This window comes from Pseudorasbora parva, chromosome 22 (assembly GCF_024679245.1).
Source record: "Pseudorasbora parva isolate DD20220531a chromosome 22, ASM2467924v1, whole genome shotgun sequence".
NCBI lineage: Eukaryota > Metazoa > Chordata > Actinopteri > Cypriniformes > Gobionidae > Pseudorasbora > Pseudorasbora parva.
In genome coordinates this window covers 4633328-4647736 of record NC_090193.1, presented here as the reverse complement: position 1 = coordinate 4647736, position 14409 = coordinate 4633328, and the positions used below count along the sequence as shown (strand labels likewise).

At 40.5% G+C, this 14409-nt stretch overlaps 36 non-coding genes across 36 annotated transcripts; all 36 read right to left on the bottom strand.

Moving 5' to 3' along the window:
* Nucleotides 1-541: 541 nt before the first annotated feature.
* On the bottom strand, nucleotides 542-613 carry trnac-gca (transfer RNA cysteine (anticodon GCA)). Its single transcript has one exon. It is a non-coding gene; the product is annotated as a tRNA-Cys (tRNA).
* A 134-nt stretch (nucleotides 614-747) lies between these two features.
* Nucleotides 748-819, bottom strand: trnac-gca (transfer RNA cysteine (anticodon GCA)). The gene has a single exon. It is a non-coding gene; the product is annotated as a tRNA-Cys (tRNA).
* A 131-nt stretch (nucleotides 820-950) lies between these two features.
* On the bottom strand, nucleotides 951-1022 carry trnac-gca (transfer RNA cysteine (anticodon GCA)). The gene has a single exon. It is a non-coding gene; the product is annotated as a tRNA-Cys (tRNA).
* Nucleotides 1023-1557: 535 nt separating this feature from the next.
* Nucleotides 1558-1629, bottom strand: trnac-gca (transfer RNA cysteine (anticodon GCA)). The gene has a single exon. It is a non-coding gene; the product is annotated as a tRNA-Cys (tRNA).
* A 329-nt stretch (nucleotides 1630-1958) lies between these two features.
* On the bottom strand, nucleotides 1959-2030 carry trnac-aca (transfer RNA cysteine (anticodon ACA)). The gene has a single exon. It is a non-coding gene; the product is annotated as a tRNA-Cys (tRNA).
* Nucleotides 2031-2349: 319 nt separating this feature from the next.
* trnac-gca (transfer RNA cysteine (anticodon GCA)) lies at nucleotides 2350-2421 on the bottom strand. The gene has a single exon. It is a non-coding gene; the product is annotated as a tRNA-Cys (tRNA).
* A 398-nt stretch (nucleotides 2422-2819) lies between these two features.
* Nucleotides 2820-2891, bottom strand: trnac-gca (transfer RNA cysteine (anticodon GCA)). The gene has a single exon. It is a non-coding gene; the product is annotated as a tRNA-Cys (tRNA).
* Nucleotides 2892-3510: 619 nt separating this feature from the next.
* trnac-gca (transfer RNA cysteine (anticodon GCA)) lies at nucleotides 3511-3582 on the bottom strand. The gene has a single exon. It is a non-coding gene; the product is annotated as a tRNA-Cys (tRNA).
* A 134-nt stretch (nucleotides 3583-3716) lies between these two features.
* Nucleotides 3717-3788, bottom strand: trnac-gca (transfer RNA cysteine (anticodon GCA)). The gene has a single exon. It is a non-coding gene; the product is annotated as a tRNA-Cys (tRNA).
* A 100-nt stretch (nucleotides 3789-3888) lies between these two features.
* Nucleotides 3889-3960, bottom strand: trnac-gca (transfer RNA cysteine (anticodon GCA)). The gene has a single exon. It is a non-coding gene; the product is annotated as a tRNA-Cys (tRNA).
* A 338-nt stretch (nucleotides 3961-4298) lies between these two features.
* On the bottom strand, nucleotides 4299-4370 carry trnac-gca (transfer RNA cysteine (anticodon GCA)). Its single transcript has one exon. It is a non-coding gene; the product is annotated as a tRNA-Cys (tRNA).
* A 134-nt stretch (nucleotides 4371-4504) lies between these two features.
* trnac-gca (transfer RNA cysteine (anticodon GCA)) lies at nucleotides 4505-4576 on the bottom strand. Its single transcript has one exon. It is a non-coding gene; the product is annotated as a tRNA-Cys (tRNA).
* A 318-nt stretch (nucleotides 4577-4894) lies between these two features.
* On the bottom strand, nucleotides 4895-4966 carry trnac-gca (transfer RNA cysteine (anticodon GCA)). Its single transcript has one exon. It is a non-coding gene; the product is annotated as a tRNA-Cys (tRNA).
* Nucleotides 4967-5974: 1008 nt separating this feature from the next.
* trnac-gca (transfer RNA cysteine (anticodon GCA)) lies at nucleotides 5975-6046 on the bottom strand. Its single transcript has one exon. It is a non-coding gene; the product is annotated as a tRNA-Cys (tRNA).
* Nucleotides 6047-6082: 36 nt separating this feature from the next.
* trnac-gca (transfer RNA cysteine (anticodon GCA)) lies at nucleotides 6083-6154 on the bottom strand. The gene has a single exon. It is a non-coding gene; the product is annotated as a tRNA-Cys (tRNA).
* Nucleotides 6155-6286: 132 nt separating this feature from the next.
* trnac-gca (transfer RNA cysteine (anticodon GCA)) lies at nucleotides 6287-6358 on the bottom strand. The gene has a single exon. It is a non-coding gene; the product is annotated as a tRNA-Cys (tRNA).
* Nucleotides 6359-6687: 329 nt separating this feature from the next.
* On the bottom strand, nucleotides 6688-6759 carry trnac-gca (transfer RNA cysteine (anticodon GCA)). The gene has a single exon. It is a non-coding gene; the product is annotated as a tRNA-Cys (tRNA).
* Nucleotides 6760-7078: 319 nt separating this feature from the next.
* On the bottom strand, nucleotides 7079-7150 carry trnac-gca (transfer RNA cysteine (anticodon GCA)). Its single transcript has one exon. It is a non-coding gene; the product is annotated as a tRNA-Cys (tRNA).
* Nucleotides 7151-7548: 398 nt separating this feature from the next.
* trnac-gca (transfer RNA cysteine (anticodon GCA)) lies at nucleotides 7549-7620 on the bottom strand. The gene has a single exon. It is a non-coding gene; the product is annotated as a tRNA-Cys (tRNA).
* Nucleotides 7621-7926: 306 nt separating this feature from the next.
* On the bottom strand, nucleotides 7927-7998 carry trnac-gca (transfer RNA cysteine (anticodon GCA)). The gene has a single exon. It is a non-coding gene; the product is annotated as a tRNA-Cys (tRNA).
* Nucleotides 7999-8511: 513 nt separating this feature from the next.
* On the bottom strand, nucleotides 8512-8583 carry trnac-gca (transfer RNA cysteine (anticodon GCA)). The gene has a single exon. It is a non-coding gene; the product is annotated as a tRNA-Cys (tRNA).
* Nucleotides 8584-9376: 793 nt separating this feature from the next.
* trnac-gca (transfer RNA cysteine (anticodon GCA)) lies at nucleotides 9377-9448 on the bottom strand. The gene has a single exon. It is a non-coding gene; the product is annotated as a tRNA-Cys (tRNA).
* Nucleotides 9449-9582: 134 nt separating this feature from the next.
* Nucleotides 9583-9654, bottom strand: trnac-gca (transfer RNA cysteine (anticodon GCA)). The gene has a single exon. It is a non-coding gene; the product is annotated as a tRNA-Cys (tRNA).
* A 131-nt stretch (nucleotides 9655-9785) lies between these two features.
* On the bottom strand, nucleotides 9786-9857 carry trnac-gca (transfer RNA cysteine (anticodon GCA)). Its single transcript has one exon. It is a non-coding gene; the product is annotated as a tRNA-Cys (tRNA).
* Nucleotides 9858-10096: 239 nt separating this feature from the next.
* Nucleotides 10097-10168, bottom strand: trnac-gca (transfer RNA cysteine (anticodon GCA)). The gene has a single exon. It is a non-coding gene; the product is annotated as a tRNA-Cys (tRNA).
* A 134-nt stretch (nucleotides 10169-10302) lies between these two features.
* On the bottom strand, nucleotides 10303-10374 carry trnac-gca (transfer RNA cysteine (anticodon GCA)). The gene has a single exon. It is a non-coding gene; the product is annotated as a tRNA-Cys (tRNA).
* Nucleotides 10375-10692: 318 nt separating this feature from the next.
* Nucleotides 10693-10764, bottom strand: trnac-gca (transfer RNA cysteine (anticodon GCA)). The gene has a single exon. It is a non-coding gene; the product is annotated as a tRNA-Cys (tRNA).
* A 1009-nt stretch (nucleotides 10765-11773) lies between these two features.
* Nucleotides 11774-11845, bottom strand: trnac-gca (transfer RNA cysteine (anticodon GCA)). Its single transcript has one exon. It is a non-coding gene; the product is annotated as a tRNA-Cys (tRNA).
* Nucleotides 11846-12088: 243 nt separating this feature from the next.
* Nucleotides 12089-12160, bottom strand: trnac-gca (transfer RNA cysteine (anticodon GCA)). The gene has a single exon. It is a non-coding gene; the product is annotated as a tRNA-Cys (tRNA).
* Nucleotides 12161-12260: 100 nt separating this feature from the next.
* Nucleotides 12261-12332, bottom strand: trnac-gca (transfer RNA cysteine (anticodon GCA)). Its single transcript has one exon. It is a non-coding gene; the product is annotated as a tRNA-Cys (tRNA).
* A 307-nt stretch (nucleotides 12333-12639) lies between these two features.
* trnac-gca (transfer RNA cysteine (anticodon GCA)) lies at nucleotides 12640-12711 on the bottom strand. Its single transcript has one exon. It is a non-coding gene; the product is annotated as a tRNA-Cys (tRNA).
* Nucleotides 12712-12846: 135 nt separating this feature from the next.
* trnac-gca (transfer RNA cysteine (anticodon GCA)) lies at nucleotides 12847-12918 on the bottom strand. Its single transcript has one exon. It is a non-coding gene; the product is annotated as a tRNA-Cys (tRNA).
* A 306-nt stretch (nucleotides 12919-13224) lies between these two features.
* Nucleotides 13225-13296, bottom strand: trnac-gca (transfer RNA cysteine (anticodon GCA)). The gene has a single exon. It is a non-coding gene; the product is annotated as a tRNA-Cys (tRNA).
* Nucleotides 13297-13332: 36 nt separating this feature from the next.
* trnac-gca (transfer RNA cysteine (anticodon GCA)) lies at nucleotides 13333-13404 on the bottom strand. Its single transcript has one exon. It is a non-coding gene; the product is annotated as a tRNA-Cys (tRNA).
* Nucleotides 13405-14088: 684 nt separating this feature from the next.
* trnac-gca (transfer RNA cysteine (anticodon GCA)) lies at nucleotides 14089-14160 on the bottom strand. The gene has a single exon. It is a non-coding gene; the product is annotated as a tRNA-Cys (tRNA).
* A 134-nt stretch (nucleotides 14161-14294) lies between these two features.
* trnac-gca (transfer RNA cysteine (anticodon GCA)) lies at nucleotides 14295-14366 on the bottom strand. Its single transcript has one exon. It is a non-coding gene; the product is annotated as a tRNA-Cys (tRNA).
* Nucleotides 14367-14409: the final 43 nt, after the last annotated feature.

Here is a 14409-nt window from a genome sequence, read left to right as displayed (position 1 = left end):
CCGGATTTGAGCCGGAGATCTCTTGATCTGCAGTCAAATGCTCTACCACTGAGCTATACCCCCTTTCTGAAAAACCATATCTCGAAACACAATTTAGATATTTCTGTCTTGTCGAAAAGTAGGCTAGTATAAATGCACCACAGAACAGATTAGGTCAGGCTGAAGGGGGCATCCGGATTTGAACCGAGACCTCTTGATCTGCAGTCAAATGCTCTACCACTGAGCTATACCCCCTTTCTTGAAAACCATTTAAATACATTTAAAAAAAAAACTTTGTTTTAAACAAGCCTAACATATCGCAAGCACAATGGAGATATGTCTGGCTTGTCTGAAAGTAGGCTAGTATAAAAGTACCAGAGAACATGTCAAAGGGGGCATCCAGATTTGAATCGGAGACCTCTTGATCTGCAGTCAAATGCTCTGCCACTGAGCTATACCCCATTTCTGGACAATCCTATCTCGAAAGACAAGTGAGATATGTCTGGCTTGTCTGAAAGTAGGCTGGTGTAAATGAACCACAGAACAGATTTGTTCAAGCTGAAGGGGGCATCCGGATTTGAACCGGAGACCTCTTGATCTGCAGTCAAATGCTCTACCACTGAGCTATACCCCCTTTCTGGAAAACCATTTAGATAAATTAAAAAAAACTCTTTGTTTTAAACAAGCCTGACATATCGCAAGCACAATTAAGATATGTCTGGCTTGTCTGAAAGTAGGCTAGTATAAAAGTACCAGAGAACATGTCAAAGGGGGCATCCGGATTTGAACCGGAGACCTCTTGATCTGCAGTCAAATGCTCTACCACTGAGCTATACCCCCTTCCTTTTAAACTATTTAAATAAATTATAAAATCTTTGTTTTAAACAAGCCTGACATATAGCAAGCAGAAATGACATATGTCTGGTTTGTCTGAAAGTAGGTTAGTATAAAAGCAGCAGAGAAAATGTCAAAGAGGGCATCCGGATTTGAACCGGAGACCTCTTGATCTGCAGTCAAATGCTCTACCACTGAGCTATACCCCCTTTCTTTTAGTATAAAAGTACCAGAGAACATTTCAAAGGGGGCATCCGGATTTGAACCGGAGACCTCATGATCTGCAGGCAAATGCTCTACCCCTGAGCTATACCCCCTTTCTGGAAAGCCACTTACATAAATAATTAAATAAATCTTTGAATGAAACACAATTTAGATATGTATGGCTTGTCTGAAAGTAGGCTAGTATAAAAGTACCAGAGAACATGTCAAAGGGGGCATCCGGATTTGAACGGAGACCTCTTGATCTGCAGTCAAATGCTCTACCACTGAGCTATACACCCTTTCTTTTAGTATAAAAGTACCAGAGAACATGTCAAAGGGGGCATCCGGATTTGAACCGGAGACCTCTTGATCTGCAGTCAAATGCTCTACCAGTGAGCTATACCCCCTTTCTTGAAAATCATTTAAATAAATTAAAAAAAATCTTTGTTTTAAACATGCCTGACATATCGCAAGCACAATAGAGATATGTCTGTTTTGTCTGAAAGTAGGCTAGTATGAAAGTACCAGAGAACATGTCAAAGGGGGCATCCGGATTTGAACCGGAGACCTCTTGATCTGCAGTCAAATGCTCTACCCCTGAGCTATACCCCCTCTCTGGAAAGCTACCTAAATAAATAATTAAATAAATCTTTGAATGAAACACAATTTAGATATCTATGGCTTGTCTGAAAGTAGGCTGGTATAAATGAACCACATGACAGATTAGGTCAAGCTAAAGGGGGCATCTGGATTAGAACTGGGGACCTCTTGATCTGCAGTCAAATGCTCTACCACTGAGCTATACCCCCTTTCTTGAAAACTAGTTAAATAAATTAAAAAAATCTTTGTTATCAACAAGCCTGACATTTAGAAAGCACAAATGACATATGTCTGGTTTGTTTGAAAGTAGGCTAGAATAAAAGTACCAGAGAACATGTCAAAGGGGGCATCCGGATTTGAACCGGAGACCTCTTGATCTGTAGTCCAAAGCTCTACCACTGAGCTATACCCCCTTTTTTGAAAACTATTTAAATAAAATTAAAAAATCTTTGTTTTAAACAAGCCTGACATATAGCAAGCACAAGTGAGATATGTCTGGCTTGTCTGAATGTAGGCTAGTACAAAAGTACCAGAAAACATGGCAAAGGGGGCCTCCGGATTTGAACTGGAGACCTCTTGATCTGCAGTCAAATGCTCTACCCCTGAGCTATACCCCCTTTCTGGAAAGCCACTTACATAAATAATTTAATAAATCTTTGAATGAAACACAATTTAGATATGTATGGCTTGTCTGAAAGTAGGCTAGTATAAAAGTACCAGAGAACATGTCAAAGGGGGCATCCGGATTTGAACCGGAGACCTCTTGATCTGCAGTCAAATGCTCTACCACTGAGCTATACCCCCTTTCTTTTAGTATAAAAGTACCAGAGAACATGTCAAAGGGGGCATCCGGATTTGAACCGGAGACCTCTTGACCTGCAGTCAAATGCTCTACCAGTGAGCTATACCCCCTTTCTTGAAAACCATTTAAATAAATAAATAAAAAATCTTTGTTTTAAACAAGCCTGACATATCGCAAGCACAATAGAGATATGTCTGTTTTGTCTGAAAGTACCAGAGAACATGTCAAAGGCGGCATCCGGATTTGAGCCGGAGACCTCTTGATCTGCAGTTAAATGCTCTACCACTGAGCTATACCCCCTTTCTGGAAAACCATATCTCGAAACACAATTTAGATATTTCTGTCTTGTCGAAAAGTAGGCTAGTATAAATGCACCACAGAACAGATTAGGTCAGGCTAAAGGGGGCATCCGGATTTGAACCAGAGACCTCTTGATCTGCAGTCAAATGCTCTACCACTGAGCTATACCCCCTTTCTTGAAAACCATTTAAATACATTTAAAAAAAATCTTTGTTTTAAACAAGCCTAACATATCGCAAGCACAATGGAGATATGTCTGGTTTGTCTGAAAGTAGGTTAGTATAAAAGCAGCAGAGAACATGTCAAAGAGGGCATCCGGATTTGAACCGGAGACCTCTTGATCTGCAGTCAAATGCTCTACCACTGATCTATACCCCCTTTCTTTTAGTATAAAAGTACCAGAGAACATTTCAAAGGGGGCATCCGGATTTGAACCGGAGACCTCATGATCTGCAGTCAAATGCTCTACCAGTGAGCTATACCCCCTTTCTTGAAAACCATTTAAATAAATAAAAAAAAATCTTTGTTTTAAACAAGCCTGACATATCGCAAGCACAATGGAGATATGTCTGGCTTGTCTGAAAGTAGGCTAGTATGAAAGTACCAGAGAACATGTCAAAGGGGGCATCCGGATTTGAGCCCGAGACCTCTTGATCTGCAGTCAAATGCTCTAGCACTGAGCTATACCCCCTTTCTGAAAAACCATATCTCGAAACACAATTTAGATATTTCTGTCTTGTCGAAAAGTAGGCTAGTATAAATGCACCACAGAACAGATTAGGTCAGGCTAAAGGGGGCATCCGGATTTGAACCGGAGACCTCTTGATCTGCAGTCAAATGCTCTACCACTGAGCTATACCCCCTTTCTTGAAAACCATTTAAATACATTTAAAAAAAATCTTTGTTTTAAACAAGCCTACCATATCGCAAGCACAATGGAGATATGTCTGGCTTGTCTGAAAGTAGGCAAGTATAAAACTACCAGAGAACATGTCAAAGGGGGTATCCGGATTTGAACCGGAGACCTCTTGATCTGCAGTCAAATGCTCTACCACTGAGCTATACCCCCTTTCTGGAAAATCCTATCTCGAAAGACAAGTGAGATATGTCTGGCTTGTCTGAAAGTAGGCTGGTATAAATGAACCACAGAACAGATTTGTTCAAGCTGAAGGGGGCATCCGGATTTGAACCGGAGACCTCTTGATCTGCAGTCAAATGCTCTACCACTGAGCTATACCCCCTTTCTGGAAAACCATTTAAATAAATTTAAAAAAAAACCTTTGTTTTAAACAAGCCTGACATATCGCAAGCACAATTAAGATATGTCTGGTTTGTCTGAAAGTAGGCTAGTATAAAAGTACCAGAGAACATGTCAAAGGGGGCATCCGGATTTGAATCGGAGACCTCTTGATCTGCAGTCAAATGCTCTACCACTGAGCTATACCCCCTTCCTTTTAAACTATTTAAATAAATTATAAAATCTTTGTTTTAAACAAGCCTGACATATAGCAAGCACAAATGACATATGTCTGGTTTGTCTGAAAGTAGGCTAGTATAAAAGCAGCAGAGAACATGTCAAAGGGGGCATCCGGATTTGAACCGGAGACCTCTTGATCTGCAGTCAAATGCTCTACCACTGAGCTATACCCCCTTTCTTGAAAACCATTTAAATAAATAAATAAAAAATCTTTGTTTTAAACAAGCCTGACATATCGCAAGCACAAGTGAGATATGTCTGGCTTGTCTGAATGTAGGCTAGTACAAAAGTACCAGAAAACATGGCAAAGGGGGCATCCGGATTTGAACCGGAGACCGCTTGATCTGCAGTCAAATGCTCTACCCCTGAGCTATACCCCCTTTCTGGAAAGCCACTAACATAAATAATTAAATAAATCTTTGAATGAAACACAATTTAGATATGTATGGCTTGTCTGAAAGTAGGCTAGTATAAAAGTACCAGAGAACATGTCAAAGGGGGCATCCGGATTTGAACGGAGACCTCTTGATCTGCAGTCAAATGCTCTACCACTGAGCTATACCCCCTTTCTTGAAATCTATTTAAATAAATTTACAAAATATTTGTTTTGAACAAGCCTGACATATAAAAAGCACAAGTGACATATGTCTGGTTTGTCTGAAAGTAGGCTAGTATAAAAGTACCAGAGAACATGTCAAAGGGGGCATCCGGATTTGAACCGGGGACCTCTTGATCTGCAGTCAAATGCTTTACCACTGAGCTATACCCCCTTTCTTGAAAACTAGTTAAATAAATTAAAAAAATCTTTGTTATCAACAAGCCTGACATATAGCAAGCACAAATGACATATGTCTGGTTTGTTTGAAAGTAGGCTAGAATAAAAGTACCAGAGAACATGTCAAAGGGGCATCCGGATTTGAACCGGAGCCCTCTTGATCTGCAGGCAAATGCTCTACCCCTGAGCTATACCCCCTTTCTGGAAAGCCACTTACATAAATAATTAAATAAATCTTTGAATGAAACACAATTTAGATATGTATGGCTTGTCTGAAAGTAGGCTAGTATAAAAGTACCAGAGAACATGTCAAAGGGGGCATCCGGATTTGAACGGAGACCTCTTGATCTGCAGTCAAATGCTCTACCACTGAGCTATACCCCCTTTCTTTTAGTATAAAAGTACCAGAGAACATGTCAAAGGGGGCATCCGGATTTGAACCGGAGACCTCTTGATCTGCAGTCAAATGCTCTACCAGTGAGCTATACCCCCTTTCTTGAAAACCATTTAAATAAATTTAAAAAAATCTTTGTTTTAAACAAGCCTGACATATCGCAAGCACAATAGAGATATGTCTGTTTTGTCTGAAAGTAGGCTAGTATGAAAGTACCAGAGAACATGTCAAAGGCGGCATCCGGATTTGAGCCGGAGACCTCTTGATCTGCAGTCAAATGCTCTACCACTGAGCTATACCCCCTTTCTGGAAAACCATATCTCGAAACACAATTTAGATATTTCTGTCTTGTCGAAAAGTAGGCTAGTATAAATGCACCACAGAACAGATTAGGTCAGGCTAAAGGGGGCATCCGGATTTGAACCGGAGACCTCTTGATCTGCAGTCAAATGCTCTACAACTGAGCTATACCCCCTTTCTTGAAAACCATTTAAATACATTTAAAAAAAATCTTTGTTTTAAACAAGCCTAACATATCGCAAGCACAATGGAGATATGTCTGGCTTGTCTGAAAGTAGGCTAGTATAAAAGTACCAGAGAACATGTCAAAGGGGGCATCCGGATTTGAACCAGAGACCTCTTGATCTGCAGTCAAATGCTCTACCACTGAGCTATACCCCCTTTCTTTTAGTATAAAAGTACCAGAGAACATTTCAAAGGGGGCATCCGGATTTGAACCGGAGACCTCTTGATCTGCAGTCAAATGCTCTACCACTGAGCTATACCCCCTTTCTTGAAAACTATTTAAATAAATTTAAAAAATCTTTGTTTTAAACAAGCCTGACATATAGAAAGCACAAATGACATATGTCTGGTTTGTCTGAAAGTAGGCTAGTATAAAAGTACCAGAGAACATGTCAAAGGGGGCATCCGGATTTGAACCGGAGACCTCTTGATCTGCAGTCAAATGCTCTACCCCTGAGCTATACCCCCTCTCTGGAAAGCTACCTAAATAAATAATTAAATAAATCTTTGAATGAAACACAATTTAGATATCTATGGCTTGTCTGAAAGTAGGCTGGTATAAATGAACCACATGACAGATTAGGTCAAGCTAAAGGGGGCATCTGGATTAGAACCGGGGACCTCTTGATCTGCAGTCAAATGCTCTACCACTGAGCTATACCCCCTTTCTTGAAAACTAGTTAAATAAATTAAAAAAATCTTTGTTATCAACAAGCCTGACATTTAGCAAGCACAAATGACATATGTCTGGTTTGTTTGAAAGTAGGCTAGAATAAAAGTACCAGAGAACATGTCAAAGGGGGCATCCGGATTTGAACCGGAGACCTCTTGATCTGCAGTCCAAAGCTCTACCACTGAGCTATACCCCCTTTTTTGAAAACTATTTAAATAAAATTAAAAAATCTTTGTTTTAAACAAGCCTGACATATAGCAAGCACAAGTGAGATATGTCTGGCTTGTCTGAATGTAGGCTAGTACAAAAGTACCAGAAAACATGGCAAAGGGGGCCTCCGGATTTGAACTGGAGACCTCTTGATCTGCAGTCAAATGCTCTACCCCTGAGCTATACCCCCTTTCTGGAAAGCCACTTACATAAATAATTAAATAAATCTTTGAATGAAACACAATTTAGATATGTATGGCTTGTCTGAAAGTAGGCTAGTATAAAAGTACCAGAGAACATGTCAAAGGGGGCATCCGGATTTGAACCGGAGACCTCTTGATCTGCAGTCAAATGCTCTACCACTGAGCTATACCCCCTTTCTTTTAGTATAAAAGTACCAGAGAACATGTCAAAGGGGGCATCCGGATTTGAACCGGAGACCTCTTGACCTGCAGTCAAATGCTCTACCAGTGAGCTATACCCCCTTTCTTGAAAACCATTTAAATAAATAAATAAAAAATCTTTGTTTTAAACAAGCCTGACATATCGCAAGCACAATAGAGATATGTCTGTTTTGTCTGAAAGTACCAGAGAACATGTCAAAGGCGGCATCCGGATTTGAGCCGGAGACCTCTTGATCTGCAGTCAAATGCTCTACCACTGAGCTATACCCCCTTTCTGAAAAACCATATCTCGAAACACAATTTAGATATTTCTGTCTTGTCGAAAAGTAGGCTAGTATAAATGCACCACAGAACAGATTAGGTCAGGCTGAAGGGGGCATCCGGATTTGAACCGGAGACCTCTTGATCTGCAGTCAAATGCTCTACCACTGAGCTATACCCCCTTTCTTGAAAATCATTTAAATACATTTAAAAAAAATCTTTGTTTTAAACAAGCCTAACATATCGCAAGCACAATGGAGATATGTCTGGCTTGTCTGAAAGTAGGCTAGTATAAAAGTACCAGAGAACATGTCAAAGGGGGCATCCAGATTTGAACCGGAGACCTCTTGATCTGCAGTCAAATGCTCTGGCACTGAGCTATACCCCATTTCTGGACAATCCTATCTCGAAAGACAAGTGAGATATGTCTGGCTTGTCTGAAAGTAGGCTGGTATAAATGAACCACAGAACAGATTTGTTCAAGCTGAAGGGGGCATCCGGATTTGAACCGGAGACCTCTTGATCTGCAGTCAAATGCTCTACCACTGAGCTATACCCCCTTTCTGGAAAACCATTTAGATAAATTAAAAAAAAACCTTTGTTTTAAACAAGCCTGACATATCGAAAGCACAATTAAGATATGTCTGGCTTGTCTGAAAGTAGGCTAGTATAAAAGTACCAGAGAACATGTCAAAGGGGGCATCCGGCTGTGAACAGGAGACCTCTTGATCTGCAGTCAAATGCTCTACCACTGAGCTATACCCCCTTTCAGGAAAACCATGTCTCGAAACACAATTTAGATATTTCTGTCTTGTCGAAAAGTAGGCTAGTATAAATGCACCACAGAACAGATTAGGTCAGGCTAAAGGGGGCATCCGGATTTGAACCGGAGACCTCTTGATCTGCAGTCAAATGCTCTACAACTGAGCTATACCCCCTTTCTTGAAAACCATTTAAATACATTTAAAAAAAAATCTTTGTTTTAAACAAGCCTAACATATCGCAAGCACAATTGAGATATGTCTGGCTTGTCTGAAAGTAGGCTAGTATAAAAGTACCAGAGAACATGTCAAAGGGGGCATCCGGATTTGAACCAGAGACCTCTTGATCTGCAGTCAAATGCTCTACCACTGAGCTATACCACCTTTCTTATAGTATAAAAGTACCAGAGAACATTTCAAAGGGGGCATCCGGATTTGAACCGGAGACCTCTTGATCTGCAGTCAAATGCTCTACCAGTGAGCTATACCCCCTTTCTTGAAAACCATTTAAATAAATAAAAAAAAAATCTTTGTTTTAAACAAGCCTGACATATCGCAAGCACAATGGAGATATGCCTGGCTTGTCTGAAAGTAGGCTAGTATGAAAGTACCAGAGAACATGTCAAAGGGGGCATCCGGATTTGAGCCGGAGATCTCTTGATCTGCAGTCAAATGCTCTACCACTGAGCTATACCCCCTTTCTGAAAAACCATATCTCGAAACACAATTTAGATATTTCTGTCTTGTCGAAAAGTAGGCTAGTATAAATGCACCACAGAACAGATTAGGTCAGGCTGAAGGGGGCATCCGGATTTGAACCGAGACCTCTTGATCTGCAGTCAAATGCTCTACCACTGAGCTATACCCCCTTTCTTGAAAACCATTTAAATACATTTTAAAAAAAAAACTTTGTTTTAAACAAGCCTAACATATCGCAAGCACGATGGAGATATGTCTGGCTTGTCTGAAAGTAGGCTAGTATAAAAGTACCAGAGAACATGTCAAAGGGGGCATCCAGATTTGAACCGGAGACCTCTTGATCTGCAGTCAAATGCTCTGCCACTGAGCTATACCCCATTTCTGGACAATCCTATCTCGAAAGACAAGTGAGATATGTCTGGCTTGTCTGAAAGTAGGCTGGTATAAATGAACCACAGAACAGATTTGTTCAAGCTGAAGGGGGCATCCGGATTTGAACCGGAGACCTCTTGATCTGCAGTCAAATGCTCTACCACTGAGCTATACCCCCTTTCTGGAAAACCATTTAGATAAATTAAAAAAAAACCTTTGTTTTAAACAAGCCTGACATATCGCAAGCACAATTAAGATATGTCTGGCTTGTCTGAAAGTAGGCTAGTATAAAAGTACCAGAGAACATGTCAAAGGGGGCATTCGGATTTGAACCGGAGACCTCTTGATCTGCAGTCAAATGCTCTACCACTGAGCTATACCCCCTTCCTTTTAAACTATTTAAATAAATTATAAAATCTTTGTTTTAAACAAGCCTGACATATAGCAAGCAGAAATGACATATGTCTGGTTTGTCTGAAAGTAGGTTAGTATAAAAGCAGCAGAGAACATGTCAAAGAGGGCATCCGGATTTGAACCGGAGACCTCTTGATCTGCAGTCAAATGCTCTACCACTGAGCTATACCCCCTTTCTTTTAGTATAAAAGTACCAGAGAACATGTCAAAGGGGGCATCCGGATTTGAATCGGAGACCTCTTGATCTGCAGTCAAATGCTCTACCACTGAGCTATACCCCCTTCCTTTTAAACTATTTAAATAAATTATAAAATCTTTGTTTTAAACAAGCCTGACATATAGCAAGCACAAATGACATATGTCTGGTTTGTCTGAAAGTAGGCTAGTATAAAAGCAGCAGAGAACATGTCAAAGGGGGCATCCGGATTTGAACCGGAGACCTCTTGATCTGCAGTCAAATGCTCTACCACTGAGCTATACCCCCTTTCTTGAAAACCATTTAAATAAATAAATAAAAAATCTTTGTTTTAAACAAGCCTGACATATCGCAAGCACAAGTGAGATATGTCTGGCTTGTCTGAATGTAGGCTAGTACAAAAGTACCAGAAAACATGGCAAAGGGGGCATCCGGATTTGAACCGGAGACCTCTTGATCTGCAGTCAAATGCTCTACCCCTGAGCTATACCCCCTTTCTGGAAAGCCACTAACATAAATAATTAAATAAATCTTTGAATGAAACACAATTTAGATATGTATGGCTTGTCTGAAAGTAGGCTAGTATAAAAGTACCAGAGAACATGTCAAAGGGGGCATCCGGATTTGAACGGAGACCTCTTGATCTGCAGTCAAATGCTCTACCACTGAGCTATACCCCCTTTCTTGAAATCTATTTAAATAAATTTACAAAATATTTGTTTTGAACAAGCCTGACATATAGAAAGCACAAGTGACATATGTCTGGTTTGTCTGAAAGTAGGCTAGTATAAAAGTACCAGAGAACATGTCAAAGGGGGCATCCGGATTTGAACCGGGGACCTCTTGATCTGCAGTCAAATGCTTTACCACTGAGCTATACCCCCTTTCTTGAAAACTAGTTAAATAAATTAAAAAAATCTTTGTTATCAACAAGCCTGACATATAGCAAGCACAAATGACATATGTCTGGTTTGTTTGAAAGTAGGCTAGAATAAAAGTACCAGAGAACATGTCAAAGGGGGCATCCGGATTTGAACCGGAGCCCTCTTGATCTGCAGGCAAATGCTCTACCCCTGAGCTATACCCCCTTTCTGGAAAGCCACTTACATAAATAATTAAATAAATCTTTGAATGAAACACAATTTAGATATGTATGGCTTGTCTGAAAGTAGGCTAGTATAAAAGTACCAGAGAACATGTCAAAGGGGGCATCCGGATTTGAACGGAGACCTCTTGATCTGCAGTCAAATGCTCTACCACTGAGCTATACCCCCTTTCTTTTAGTATAAAAGTACCAGAGAACATGTCAAAGGGGGCATCCGGATTTGAACCGGAGACCTCTTGATCTGCAGTCAAATGCTCTACCAGTGAGCTATACCCCCTTTCTTGAAAACCATTTAAATAAATTAAAAAAAATCTTTGTTTTAAACAAGCCTGACATATCGCAAGCACAATAGAGATATTTCTGTTTTGTCTGAAAGTAGGCTAGTATGAAAGTACCAGAGAACATGTCAAAGGCGGCATCCGGATTTGAGCCGGAGACCTCTTGATCTGCAGTCAAATGCTCTACCACTGAGCTATACCCCCTTTCTGGAAAACCATATCTCGAAACACAATTTAGATATTTCTGTCTTGTCGAAAAGTAGGCTAGTATAAATGCACCACAGAACAGATTAGGTCAGGCTAAAGGGGGCATCCGGATTTGAACCGGAGACCTCTTGATCTGCAGTCAAATGCTCTACAACTGAGCTATACCCCCTTTCTTGAAAACCATTTAAATACATTTAAAAAAAATCTTTGTTTTAAACAAGCCTAACATATCGCAAGCACAATGGAGATATGTCTGGCTTGTCTGAAAGTAGGCTAGTATAAAAGTACCAGAGAACATTTCAAAGGGGGCATCCGGATTTGAACCAGAGACCTCTTGATCTGCAGTCAAATGCTCTACCACTGAGCTATACCCCCTTTCTTTTAGTATAAAAGTACCAGAGAACATTTCAAAGGGGGCATCCGGATTTGAACCGGAGACCTCTTGATCTGCAGTCAAATGCTCTACCAGTGAGCTATACCCCCTTTCTTGAAAACCATTTAAATAAATAAAAAAAAAAATCTTTGTTTTAAACAAGCCTGACATATCGCAAGCACAATGGAGATATGTCTGGCTTGTCTGAAAGTAGGCTAGTATGAAAGTACCAGAGAACATGTCAAAGGGGGCATCCGGATTTGAGCCGGAGACCTCTTGATCTGCAGTCAAATGCTCTACCACTGAGCTATACCCCCTTTCTGAAAAACCATATCTCGAAACACAATTTAGATATTTCTGTCTTGTCGAAAAGTAGGCTAGTATAAATGCACCACAGAACAGATTAGGTCAGGCTGAAGGGGGCATCCGGATTTGAACCGGAGACCTCTTGATCTGCAGTCAAATGCTCTACCACTGAGCTATACCCCCTTTCTTGAAAACCATTTAAATACATTTAAAAAAAAATCTTTGTTTTAAACAAGCCTAACATATCGCAAGCACAATGGAGATATGTCTGGCTTGTCTGAAAGTAGGCTAGTATAAAAGTACCAGAGAACATGTCAAAGGGGGCATCCAGATTTGAACCGGAGACCTCTTGATCTGCAGTCAAATGCTCTGCCACTGAGCTATACCCCATTTCTGGACAATCCTATCTCGAAAGACAAGTGAGATATGTCTGGCTTGTCTGAAAGTAGGCTGGTATAAATGAACCACAGAACAGATTTGTTCAAGCTGAAGGGGGCATCCGGATTTGAACCGGAGACCTCTTGATCTGCAGTCAAATGCTCTACCACTGAGCTATACCCCCTTTCTGGAAAACCATTTAGATAAATTAAAAAAAAACCCTTTGTTTTAAACAAGCCTGACATATGGCAAGCACAATTAAGATATGTCTGGCTTGTCTGAAAGTAGGCTAGTATAAAAGTACCAGAGAACATGTCAAAGGGGGCATTCGGATTTGAACCGGAGACCTCTTGATCTGCAGTCAAATGCTCTACCACTGAGCTATACCCCCTTTCTGGAAAACCATATCTCGAAACACAATTTAGATATTTCTGTCTTGTCGAAAAGTAGGCTAGTATAAATGCACCACAGAACAGATTAGGTCAGGCTAAAGGGGGCATCGGGATTTGAACCGGAGACCTCTTGATCTGCAGTCAAATGCTCTACAACTGAGCTATACCCCCTTTCTTGAAAACCATTTAAATACATTTAAAAAAAATCTTTGTTTTAAACAAGCCTAACATATCGCAAGCACAATGGAGATATGTCTGGCTTGTCTGAAAGTAGGCTAGTATAAAAGTACCAGAGAACATGTCAAAGGGGGCATCCGGATTTGAACCAGAGACCTCTTGATCTGCAGTCAAATGCTCTACCACTGAGCTATACCCCCTTTCTTTTAGTATAAAAGTACCAGAGAACATTTCAAAGGGGGCATCCGGATTGGAACCGGAGACCTCTTGATCTGCAGTCAAATGCTCTACCACTGAGCTATACCCCCTTTCTTGAAAACCATTTAAATACATTTAAAAAAAAATCTTTGTTTTAAACAAGCCTAACATATCGCAAGCACAATGGAGATATGTCTGGCTTGTCTGAAAGTAGGCTAGTATAAAAGTACCAGAGAACATGTCAAAGGGGGCATCCAGATTTGAACCGGAGACCTGTTGATCTGCAGTCAAATGCTCTACCCCTGAGCTATACCCCCTTTCTGGAAAGCCACTTACATAAATAATTAAATAAATCTTTGAATGAAACACAATTTAGATATGTATGGCTTGTCTGAAAGTAGGCTAGTATAAAAGTACCAGAGAACATGTCAAAGGGGGCATCCGGATTTGAACCGGAGACCTCTTGACCTGCAGTCAAATGCTCTACCAGTGAGCTATACCCCCTTTCTTGAAAACCATTTAAATAAATAAATAAAAAATCTTTGTTTTAAACAAGCCTGACATATCGCAAGCACAATAGAGATATGTCTGTTTTGTCTGAAAGTACCAGAGAACATGTCAAAGGCGGCATCCGGATTTGAGCCGGAGACCTCTTGATCTGCAGTCAAATGCTCTACCACTGAGCTATACCCCCTTTCTGGAAAACCATATCTCGAAACACAATTTAGATATTTCTGTCTTGTCGAAAAGTAGGCTAGTATAAATGCACCACAGAACAGATTAGGTCAGGCTAAAGGGGGCATCCGGATTTGAACCAGAGACCTCTTGATCTGCAGTCAAATGCTCTACCACTGAGCTATACCCCCTTTCTTGAAAACCATTTAAATACATTTAAAAAAAATCTTTGTTTTAAACAAGCCTACCATATCGCAAGCACAATGGAGATATGTCTGGCTTGTCTGAAAGTAGGCAAGTATAAAACTACCAGAGAACATGTCAAAGGGGGTATCCGGATTTGAACCGGAGACCTCTTGATCTGCAGTCAAATGCTCTACCACTGAGCTATACCCCCTTTTTGGAAAATCCTATCTCGAAAGACAAGTGAGATATGTCTG